The sequence below is a fragment of the Mirounga leonina genome, unplaced genomic scaffold, assembly GCF_011800145.1.
Source record: "Mirounga leonina isolate KUSES-001 unplaced genomic scaffold, KU_Mleo_1.0 Mir_174, whole genome shotgun sequence".
NCBI lineage: Eukaryota > Metazoa > Chordata > Mammalia > Carnivora > Phocidae > Mirounga > Mirounga leonina.
In genome coordinates this window covers 78002201-78014510 of record NW_023270451.1, presented here as the reverse complement: position 1 = coordinate 78014510, position 12310 = coordinate 78002201, and the positions used below count along the sequence as shown (strand labels likewise).

The following is a 12310-nucleotide window of genomic DNA, read 5'->3' as shown; positions in this document are numbered from 1 at the left end:
ATTCACACAACTTTACTAAAAAACCAAGTGACAATATAGATCCTTATTCTGTTTGTTTTCTTCACAGCACTTATCATTTAGTGATCCTTATTTGCTAATTTGTTTATGAGCTTATCCCACTGGAACGTCAACTCCACAAGAGTAAGGACTTTGTTCTGGTCACTGCTGTATCCCCAGTGCCTAAAATAAGATCTGGCACATAAGAGCCATTCAACAGCTACCTGCTGAATGTCATAGGGTTCAGGACATACTACCGCAAAATATGGCAACCTAGCATATTGAATATTTTAAGCTAAAGGAGGTTGAGACAATGACCTCCCCACCTGACCCTACTTCCCTGAAATAGGTCATAAAACCCTCATCTATGAAGTGCCCTCCCTAAACCCAGAAGAGAGGAGCATCATCTCTGAAGACAAAGCGATGCCAAGAAGAATCCTGACAGACAGGCCTTGCTAAGTTTCCCGTTTACTTCGATTTCCTCATACTCAACCTAGCATATTCCTTCACGACTGTCCACCCTTCATCAAACCTAATTTTTTATTCACTTGAGGAGAAACCAAGAAAGGTTTATACTTAGGCAACTGACTGAATAAGGCTTTCGATCATTAGATTTGGAGTGTAGGTTTGTGGAGAAAGGTAGCATGTGCAGTTGAGACAGTGAGTTTGAGATGCCTGTGGGATATCCAAGGGGACATTCAAATGATCAGTGGATGTCTGGATCTAGCAGTTTGAAGCTAGGAGAAATTGGGTAGAAGACACAGATTTAGGACTCGTCAGTGTGAAGGAGGTCAAGTTTGAGTGCACATAAAAATCACCCAAGGCAAGGGTAGAGAGGGGGAAAAACGCCAGTACTGTCAGAGAACAATCTGAGAGTCAATAAAAGTCTGTTTACAGGCCATCCATGATCCAGGGGAACTCCCTTTTTGTCACAAAATAGCGGTTCGTGCATAAAAACGTGGAAACACGCAGGCAATCTAGTGCAGTGAAATGAGCAGCGGTGCAAGGATCCTGAGGCCTAGATTCCAGAGTCGCTTGATCACTTCCTGACAGTGAGAGCCTGGGTAAGTCACTTGGCCTCTACTCTGGTTCCCTGTCAAGTGAGAACACACCACCTGCTCTGATTAACTCTGCTGGCTGTAAAAAATCACATCTGATGAGGTTGTGAATGCGCATTACTCATTAGTAAGATGAGGATACAACACCTGCTCTGATTAAGTCATTTGGCTAAAAAGATCACATCTGAAAGAACTGTGAATGCACTTTGTAGATTTTTCTGGATTTAAGTTGTCATGACAATGGGCAATATATGAGCCAACAATGCATATTCCTTCTAAGTACCCAACAGAATTCGTATTCCTCAATCTCAGTTAAGGTCTAAATTTTATATGTTCAAATTAACATCTCTCCTCTGTAAAGCAGGTTGGCCGGCTGGTTGGTTATTACCGTGGGTTTTTTGGTTGTTTTTTTTTGTTTTTTTATATATATTTTTTTAAGATTTTATTTATTTAATTGACAGAGAGAGAGAGAGAGACAGCGAGAGAGGGAACACAAGCAGGGGGAGTGGGAGAGGGAGAAGCAGGCTTCCCGCCGAGCAGGGAGCCCGTGTTTTGTTTTTTTATTTTTTTTTTAGATTTTATTTATTTATTTAACAGAGAGAGAGAGAGACAGCGAGAGAGGGAACACAAGCAGGGGGAGTGGGAGAGGGAGAAGCAGGCTTCCCGCCGAGCAGGGAGCCCGATGCGGGGCTCGATCCCAGGACCCTGGGATCATGACCTGAGCCGAAGGCAGACGCTTAACGACTGAGCCACCCAGGCGCCCCATCCCGTGTTTTGTTTTTTTAAAAGAACTCCCAAATTCTAATTGTACTGGGCCCTCCTCACCTGTAAGGTGGGGATTTTCTCACGAGACTGAACCCCTCACGGGTAGGCGCTGTCTATGCCTCTCTAGCAAACACAACCTAGTAAAGCACCTGGAATGAATGAACCCACCAATCCACCAATCGATCAAAAACGATTCTCCCCGTTTTGCAAATGAGCCGAAGCCCAAAGGGGAAAATGAGTAAGGGTCACACAAGGCAGCCACAGCTCTGGGCCCAGGACCCAGGCCAGCTGACTCGCAGAGTGACACCCGGACCCCGCCACCCCGGGGGCCCCGGCTCCCACCCTCCCGACGCCCGGCCCCCGCAGCCCCCGAGGGCCCCCCACCCCGGCCCGGGCGGGCTCCCGCGCTCCAGCCCGCGCCCCGGAACCCTCCGCCCAGCCCCCTCCCAACGGCCCGCGCGCCGCTCCGCGCCGCGGCCCCGCGCCACTCACCCGGGCCGCTCCCGCTCACCGCCCTGCCTTCCTGTGTGCTCCCTCAAGCTTCCCCCGCGCTTGTAAGGGAAACCGCGCCGCCGCCCTCGGGTTCCGCTGCGCCTTCCGACGCGCGGGGGCCGCCGCCTGGGGGCCGCCTGCGTGGCTCCTTCGCTCCTTGGCTCCTCCGTGCGTCCCTTCACCATCCGCTTGTCGCTACATGGCATTTGAGGGGAAGCCTACCAAGGCAGACGCTGTTTTGGGACCTGGCACTGAATCGGAAAAATAAACGAACGGGCAAATTCAGATCCTAAGTACGAAAGAAAGAAAGAAAGAACGAACCGCAGGATATGAAGGGAGCGAGTGCGAGAGCACTCGTCTACATCGGGCGGTCGAAGGCGGCCTTTCCGAGCAAGGGGCAACTGATGTGATGGGAAGGCACTGAGGGGATTCAGGCCGGGGGATGATGGGATCCGGTTCCGTGGCCGCGGTGTAGTGAGTAAATTCCAGAGAGCAAGAGAGCTACAGGGAAGCCAGGGCCCATGCTGACCACCGGGCAGCAGTTCTAATTCCGTCCTCCTCCCCCCAGGGCCTCTCCCCTCCCCCACCCCACATAGTTTGGGGACTACCCCAGTCAATCCAGGTTTCTTTCCTACCTTCTTCCTTCCGTCATTCCAGCAACCAGCTTTGCTGAGTGTGGAGTATGTGCCCGGCGCTGGGGATTGCTCGTGTACCGCACCTCTCATGGTTCCTGCCTCCGTACACCTTGCATTCTAGATTCCCCGTTTGCTACATACAGACGTGAGTCCTTCCTGTCTTGCGCTACATGTACGTTTTAGGAAACGAGGACATCCAGAAAGGTTATGGCGCAGTAAAGCATACTCTGCCAGCTTCTAATCCTCACTGGGCCGCACTAGATCATGTGAACTTGCTGGCCCTCTCTCCCGAGGCTGTCTGTAATTACAATTAGGGGAGTGAGAAGATCATCATAAAACACATCTTCTAGCTGTAAAATGTTGTAACATTGAAGGTATGGGAGACAGTTATTTCCACTTCTCTTTTCCCAACTATTTAGCACATTCGCGTTTGAAAATGAGTTGCTGAACTGCCTCCCTGTAAGGCTAGAAAAATCTGGGACTACAGGCAGGATGGTCCAATGGGCAGACTAAGCTTTAGGGCTTCAGCAAAACAGCGGTTTCCAAAAATGAGAAAAGTTCTGCTTGGATGAACGTACCATGATTTTCCAATCAGAAAATCTAGAAAGGAGTTTTTTTCTTAAAACTTAGGAGAGGAAAACTTGATTTTGAGTTGGAGCCATGGACTGTTGGAAAGATCAGGCATCACAAGGCAGATGCCCAGAAAGCCTGTGAAGAAGGGCAGCAGGTCTCTACTGCCTGGGAGAAAACCACACCCCTGGAGAGAGGCAGCCCCTCCATGGAGGGCAAACACAGACATGCATAGCATCACAGGCCTCATTTAGGACCATCCCTAACTGAAAAGTGCTCCTGGGGGCACTGGGGAATATTTGTTAGTTTACATTCTTTCTTTAATATGAAGTCTTCGATTCACTGTGGCCAGTACGGTGGTGAAAGGGGATGGTGATGTCAGCCTGTTGTGTTCCCAGCAGAGAAATCTGGAAACAACTCCCAGGTTTCTGCATGGATTATGAAACTAGAAAAGATGAGACATCTCCATGGAATAAAAACCTCAGAATTACATATGCAAAAGAGGAGTGGAGCAGTGGGGGGGGGAGGGGGCATGGCAGGTCTCTGAAAGAGACCTTGTGTTCTCTCCTTAAATTACATGCTTGTACAGATAGAAACAGGGGGGCCTATGACTCACACATGTCACCTACAAATGGGAAATATCTGCATCAAAATAGGACTAAGTCATAAATTAGTCATAAATTCATCTTCCAGGAGTTAACTGTACCCATTACAAGACACGTATTTACTGACATTTTAATGCATTGTCGTAGTATCCCATTTAGTTTTGAAGTTATATAACTCATGCTATTAATATTTTCCCTGTAGTAAGGCTACCGTTGGCCCTTTGGTTAAGCTAATGATTGTCCCCTCGAATCGTTCCCAGAGGGACCCTGTCCCCTCACTCCCATTCTATGAGGGATTATAGTGAAAGCCGCATCTTAAGCATGTAGCTTGTAAATGTGTAAGGACAGGACACAAATGATGCTCAAACATGGAAACTTCTCAAACGCTCTTTTCAGACATTAGTACCAGCATCGAGTGTTGTCCATGGAGATGTACCACCTGTTGTCCCACCTGCTGGGAGCAGTCCCCTCCAGGGACAGCCTCCAATGCAGTGAGTCATCTTCACCAATGTCACACCCTTCTGGAGGTGGCCCACATCCAGGGACTGATCTAGGAGGGAGTTCAAAAGCTCGGTCATTTGGCTCAAAGTAAAACATCTCTGAGAGCCCCAGAGATCCTCATGGGGTCAGCGGAGCCTGTCGGATACAACCTAGCTCTGCTTTTCCCTCTGCCCAGGCTTGTATCCTCTCCTTCACCAAAAGTGTTGGTGCTGAACACCAAACACTGTAGTAGAGAGAATAATAACCCCCTAAAGATGTCCTTAACCCCTGGAATCTATTACTTTGCAGGGGTGATTAAGTTAAGGCTCTTGAGATGGGAAGATTATCCTGGATTATCCAGGTGGGTCCAGTGTAATCACAAAGGTCCTTTTAAGAAGGAGACCAGAAATCAGAGAGGCGGGCAGTAAATGTGAAAATGGTAAATAATTTATAGGTTATGGGTAATATTTGGGAAATCTGGGTGAAGAGTATACTGCCAGGAGGGGGTTACATCAGTTTACGATACGCATAGTAATCCCTCCTCCAGTGCCAGGGATTGGATTAAAAATGGAACATGTAGCTCTGTTTAGATAAAGGGTCTTAAGGACAAGCCTGCTGAGAGATCTCAGGAAAGGTTTCAAGAAAGGCGATGAGCCTTACAAACATTATGGTCGTTATGCTTGGTGAAATAAGCCAGTCACAAAAGACCACATACTATGTGATTCCATTTCCACGAAACATTCGGAATTAGCAAATACGTAGAGATGGAGAGTGGAGTAGAGGTTGCCCAGGGCTGGGGGCGGGGGTGGTTATGGAGAAATGGAAAATGATTGCTAATGGATATGAGATTGCCTTTTGGGATGAAATGTGTTGGTTGGGGTGACAGCTGCAGGACTCGAGGAACACAATAAGGGGACAATTGCATGGTATGGGAACTATATCGCAATACAGCTGCAATGAGAATGAAAGCGATGGTCTCACTTTCTCCCTCAGGTAAGACCGTACGTGTACATAATACCCCAAATTGCTGAGGTGGAGAAGCTGAAGGGATTCCATCTTAGAAAGGCTCCGTCTTGGGCGTCTAGGTGGCTCAGTCGTTAAGCATCTGCCTTCGGCTCAGGTCATGATCCTAGAGTCCTGGGATCTAGCCCCTCATCGGGCTCCCTGCTCAGTGGGGAGCCTGCTTCTCCCTCTCCCACTCCTCCTACTTGTATTCCCTCTCTCTCTATCAAATAAATAAATAAAAATCTAAAAAAGAAAAGAAAGACTCCATCTCTGCTGTTTTTCTGCTAAGCCCCATTTACTCATGTTCTATATTTGCTTCTGAATAAGTCAAAGAAGCTGTTTCCACTTCAAGGAGGGAACAAGAAAGTTAACCATTTCTAGTTCTGCCCTAGGCCTCCAAACACCCGATAACACCAAAGAAGAGCGAGATCCTGACCACGTTCCAGGACATTAGCTTCAGACAAACCTCTGCTGATGCTGGCATCAATACCCCTACCTTTGGTAATTTATAACACCTATTATTCACCTGTCACCTGCCTTTGATCAGACCCTACCCTGGATTCTTAAAGGAACATGTACCCTAGACCCCTTTGCAATATAAACCCCGAATCCCAAGCGATGACGAGACTCATTCTCCTTTGCTTTCTGAGTCTCCCCGTCACTCCGTCTGCTATTCTTTACCAGTCACTCACACTATTCAATAAACTCAGTTTTCACTTTTTCCAGCTTGCGTTTGATTTCTATCCTGCATGAAGCCAAGGACCATCTTGGCTGGTCCTACAGGACCTTCCTCTGGGTGCTCAGAGCCAGCCTGCCTGCATCACTGCCACAACCCGAGTTCAGCCATGAAGGGAACCAGTTTGGGCCGATGCCAACTCACAGAGGATGGGAGAGAAAAGACAGAAAGAACCTGGGTCCTCGATGACATCATTGAGCCACATGGTTGTACTATGCCTGGAGCTTGCTCAAACTCTGGACATCCTATTACAGGAAATAACACATTCCCTTATTGTGTAAGCGAGTTAAGAGTCAGGGTTTTCTGTTTCTTGAAGCCAAGAGCACTGAACTGATAAACTGCAAGCCACAGGCTATTGGTGGGTAGAAGACATAGTAAAGACAGTATTTTTAAAAGATGTTAAGTTTTTATGAGGAATACAGGTGAAAGTAAATGGCAGATACTACTGATAACAATGGTATGTCTAACCTTTTATTGATCCTAAAATCATTCTCCAGCCATTCCCCTGGATCTGTGCCGTGCTTGTTGTCGATAGATTTACTAACAAGAAAAGAGTTAAAGGTTCAGAAAAACTGATATAATGCTCATCCCTACGAATAGCCTTATACGTAGCATCTCAGATGAAATCTGCCTGTGGGAATAGGTGCTCCCCAGTCAGAACTTCTATCAGAGAAAATTATGTATGAATTCTTTTAACATTCATTTTTGGTTTGTTTACTTATTTTATGCATACAGACTCCTCTTCAGACTACTTTGTTTCCCCTAAGAAAAGGTACAAAATGGTGTTCTTGTGGTATTTATACTTAAAATCTCTTCCTTGTTGTGACCTTTACTATCCACTGCATTTACTACAACCAGATTGGAGACATGTAAATGAGGCCTTTTAAGAAACCAGCAGGTTCCTAGGAGAGAGAATATCTTCCACAATGTAACACAAGATTTTATAAGACCCTCTGTAATGCCCATTCTCGCCCGTGATCTATATGGGCCCTGCCTTTTTCTGAATGTGACTTCTCTTATTAACGTATCTCCTTGTCATCCTTTGCCACCTACCCCTCCTCATGACATCTGGCCTTGGCTGGCACTTTCTAGCTGCCTGTTTAATTTAATATAGCAGTGAAAAGCAACAAAGGTGTGGTCCCCACTAATTGCATCAAACAAGGTCTCCAATTTTGTTCTGCAAAACCCAGTCTCCCAAAGTAACTCAATGCTAAGTATTCTGGAACAAGAAGGGGGTAATTCTATCTATAATGAATCTTGAGTCAATTTTTTTAAGACTTTACGTTTTAGAGCAGTTTTAAGTTTAAATTGGGAGGAAAGCAGAGAGATTTTCCATCTATGCTTCTGCCCCTACACTTGCCCAGCCTCCTAAAATATCAACAGTTCTCACCAGAGTAGTACATTTGTTACAATTGCTGAACTTACACTGACACATCATAATCACCCGAAGTCACAGTTTACCCTACAGTTCACTCTTGGTGCTGTACATCTTATGAGTTTAAAGAAAGTATAATGACATATTTCCATCATTTTAATATTGTACAGAGTAATTCCACTGCCCTAAAAATCCTCTGTGTTCTGCCCCTTTACCTCTCCCCACTCCCACCCTGGCAACCACTGATTGTTTTGTATTCATAGTTTTACGTTTTCCAGAATGTCATCTAATTGGAGTCATACATTATGTAGGCTTTTCAAATAGGCTTTTTTCACCTTGTAATATGCATTTAAAGTTCCTCCATGTCTTTTCATGGCTTGATAGCTCCTTTCTTTTTAGCACCAAATAATACTCCATTGTCTGGATGTACCACAGTTTATTTATCTGTTCACTTACTAAAGGACATCTTGTTTGCTTCCAAGTTTTGTGCAATTATGAGTAAATCTGCTATAAACATATGTGTGCAGGATTTTGTGTGGACATAAGTCTTCAACTTCTTTGAGTCAATACCAAGAAGCATGATTGCTGGCTCATACGGTAAGAATAGGTTTAGTTTCGTAAGAAACCACCAAACTGTCTTCCAGAGTGGACGTACCAGTTTGCATTCCTACCAGCAATATATGAGAGTTCCCGTTGCTCCACATTTGGTGGTGTCCAGTGTTCCAGAATTGGGCCATTTTAATATATGTGTAGTGGTATCTCGTTGTTTTAATTTGCGTTTCCCTGATGACATGTGATGTGGAGCATCTTTCATATGCTTGTTTGCTGTCTGTGTATTTTTTGGTGAGGTTTCTGTAAAGGTGTTTAGCCTATTTTTAAAATCAGATTGTTTTCTTCTTGTTGAGTTTTAAGAGCTCGTTGATTATTTTGAATAGTCATCCATTACCAGATGTGCCTTTTGCAAATGTCTTCTCCCAGGTTTTGGCTTGCCTTCTAATTCTCTTAATACTGCCTCTTGCACAAAATAATTTTTTCATTTTAATAAAGACCAGCTTATCAACTTTTTTCTTTCAGGGTTCATGTTTAGTGTTGTATCTGAAGAGGCATCACCATACCCACGATCATCTAGGTGTTCTCCTGTGTTACCATTAGGAGTTTTATAGTTTTTTATTTTATGTTTAGGTCTACGATCCATTTTGTTTTTTGGGTTGTTTTGTTTTGTTTTTTTTTTTAGGATTTTATATATTTATTTGATACAGAGAGAGAGCCAGAGAGACAAGTGGGGGAAACAGCAGAGGGAGAGGGAGAAGCAGACTCCCCACTGAGCAAGGAGCCTAACGCGGGGCTCGATCCCAGGACCCTGAGATCATGACCTGAGCCAAAGGCAGACGCCCAACTGACTGAGCCACCCAGGTGTCCCCTATGATCCATTTTGAAGCAACCTCTGTGAAGAGTATAAGGTCTGTGTCAAGATTTTTTTTTTTTTGCACGTGGATGTCCAGTTGTTCCAGCCCCATTTGTTGAAGAGACAATTGTTCTTCACTGTACTGTCTTTGCTCCTTTTCAAAGATCAGTTCATTATATTTATGTGGCTCTATTTCTGGGCTATTTTGTTCCATTGATCTGTCTATTTTTTCCCCAATACCACAGTGTCTTGATTACTGTAGCTTTATAGTAAGTCTTGAGGTGGGGTAGCATCTGTCCTCCAACTCTGTTCTTTTCCCTCAATATTTTGTTAGCTATTTGGGGGTCTCTGCCTCTCTGTTTAAACTTTAGAATCAGTTTGTCAATATCCATAAGCTAACTTGCTGGGATTTTGATTGGGATCATAATGAATCTATGGATAAAATTGGGAGGAACCAACATCTTGACAATATTGAGTCTTTCTATCCATGAACATGGAACATTTCTCCATTTATTTAATTCTTCTTTTATTTCATTCATCAGAGAGGCAAAATATAAAATAGAGTTAACAGGCATGCAAGAGACCATGAGAAGATCCCATAACCATCTAGTGGTATCTCCAGAAGGAGAGAATAGAGAATAGGAAGAAGCAGTATTCAAAAATACTGGCAGATATAGCAGACAGAAACTGTACAACACTAAAGGCAAAATCCTAAAAGAACCCAAAGGAAGAGGAAGGCAAAGGAAATTAAATGAAAATGTATAAACATGGGTGAAGGTTGCATCCTTGTTCTGCCACTAGTCTCTAACCTGTAGCAGTGATTATAATCTGCCCCTCCGCTACCCATTCCACACTTCCTCACCTTAAGCCAAGCTTCTGCTGGTTAAAATTTGAGGAGGGAAATCAAATCTTCATTCCTGGGGGACTGAGTTCAAGGTCCTGCCTGGATAGAGATGCAGTATTCCCTTATTAACATTTGCCCTTAGACCTGGCAATATAAAGAAGTGTTCAGGGATTTCATGGATTGGATTAGATTTCATGCATATAACTACCTGCTCTCATTGTATAGCGACAACTTTGCTTGCCCTTGAAAATTGGGCAAAAGTCTTTCACCAGGAAAGACAGATCATTTGCTTAAGGCCCCTGATGACACTTTTCCATCTCCACTTTATGCAGGCTTGGCTACAAGCTGAGTCACTGGGACTCAGCCAGCTCAACAAAGAATTCAAGATCTGGCATTGGGTGTAGACTCTGCTAGCTGAGCTCCAAATCCTAGTTATTTCCCTAGTAAAGATGCTCCCTTTGTCACATAGTAGACCAGATGTTCCTGTCCCTCTCCCAATTTCCCTAGAAATATGGAAAGTAGGAGGGACAGGATTTCACTACTGGAGGACTTCCCATGGTATGCCCAGCTGTGCCTAATCTAAGCACATCAGTACAGAATAATGAGAGTTTGTGGGATCATATAACACACACTCTTTTCCTTCTCCTTCTCTTCCCTTATTCTTCTTTTGCTGCTGCTGTAAGTTTTTCTCCATAGACCTTCCTTTACACCTTCAATAGTATTTGCATGAGGCAGTGTGTGTTTGCCCATGTGTGCACATGCTCATCCATGCCCCTTGCATATTGCTATCTTAACCTGGGTTCTACAAAAGCAGAGGCTGAGGCTGAGAGCTAATGCGTTGTTACTTTTTAAGACATGACTCCCAGGGAGGAGGAAGATGAGGAGGAACAGGGAAGTGTTCTGGCCACTTTAAGTGGACCTATTGCTTCATCCAATGGGACTGTCTTCCAAAAGCTGGCCACTTTAAGTGGACCTATTGCTTCATCCAATGGGACTATCTTCCAAAAATCCACATCAACTAAGTCTCAGAGCCATCCTGTGAAGGAGAAGTAGGGGAAGGATCTATCCCCTGGCTCTTGCCTTCCACGGTCAGGCTGTTAACTTCCCGCAGGGTATGGGAATGTGTAGGCATGGGTGCTGAGCAGGCTCTCACAATAATATCAACAAGGAAACCAGGGATACCTCTATCCCTCAAGAGCCTGAGGCCCACACTCAAGATGGGTGCAGTCTGGCTGTGCCTCTCCAAAGTCAGTCAGAGCACATGCAAAGCTGGTTGCCACAGTGGAACAAGAGAGAGGTGGGGTCATTAAACATGAACTGATGGGTAAGATGTGTCAGATACACTGGCTTAAAGCATAATCCTGATGGTTGCCTGTTTACCCAGTGACCTCATGAGATATAATACCCAGTTGGTAGTCTAAGCTTCAAATCCAGTAAAAATATTATCCTCTTGGTACCACCATTTCTATTTTGGATATTAAGTTTTTTATACAATGGGAACACGGAAGTAAACATTTTAGAAGGAGGTCACTGGGTATTTGTGAGATGTGCTACTCCAAATTCTACTACTTGATTCCCTGACTCATGTGTTCTGGCTAAAGGAAGAATAGCATCATATATTGTGCTGGTTCAAAGAATATTCTCAATCTTGCAGGTAGCACTCCTTATTGAAAGTGCTTACTTAACCAGCTAGAGGCACAAGTGAATTTCAATAGACCATTCCACGATTCTCTAAGACCAGCTGCTTCTGGGTGTTGGGTACATGATAAGACCAGTGATTCTTATGGGCTATAACCCATTATCTAACTTGGATTCTTCGGGTAGAAGCAATGTTGTGCAAGACACCAAGACCATTTTTAAGGCCTCTGATATGTCCCCAGACAGTGGTTCTGGCAAGGCATGACAGGCAAGGGAAAATAAAAGCAAATCTGTGGATCCTTCACGGGGTCTTGCTCTGAGCTCCACTCAACATCCTAATCGGCCCCTAGGCCCTGGGGGCACTAGATCTGCTAGGTCTTAATGGCTGAAGGACCCAGTTGATGGTACCAGCGCAGCAAAGGAGGTTTCTCATGCTCTGAACCCACTCAAACCTGAGAGCTTTTCATTCACCCGTGAAGTGGGCCATTGCAGCACACACAAATCTCGTATTTGTTGCCTCAAAAATATGAGCCTTCTTGTGGTGGAGGCCCCAGCACCCTTCCTTCACTGTGATAGCATTAATGGAGTATACCAGCCAATACCATGTCTTTGGATTAGAGTAGCAGGGAAAGTCTCTTATCCTCAGTGGTGGCATAGCATAGTTCTAGGTGACCATAGATCACAGTATTTTTTAAATCCTTTTTA

The 12310-nt window shown here is 44.8% G+C and overlaps 1 protein-coding gene and 1 long non-coding RNA gene across 4 annotated transcripts in view; one reads left to right on the top strand and one right to left on the bottom strand.

The window, feature by feature from the left end:
* AGK (acylglycerol kinase) overlaps positions 1 to 2365 on the bottom strand; it is an 81197-nt gene extending 78832 nt beyond the window's left edge. For 2 of the 3 annotated variants that reach the window (XM_035021250.1, XM_035021252.1), the window contains exon 1: positions 2313 to 2365. The gene's annotated coding sequence lies outside the window, so the exon portion shown is untranslated. Of the gene's footprint in view, positions 1 to 586; positions 1487 to 2312 lie in introns of those variants that run through there. The other variant, XM_035021251.1, reaches the window with a different exon arrangement.
* Positions 2366 to 2406: 41 nt separating this feature from the next.
* On the top strand, positions 2407 to 5792 carry LOC118021169. The gene is made up of 3 exons (XR_004682128.1): positions 2407 to 2605; positions 2970 to 3092; positions 5596 to 5792. It is a non-coding gene; the product is annotated as an uncharacterized LOC118021169 (long non-coding RNA).
* The last annotated feature ends 6518 nt before the right edge of the window (positions 5793 to 12310 follow it).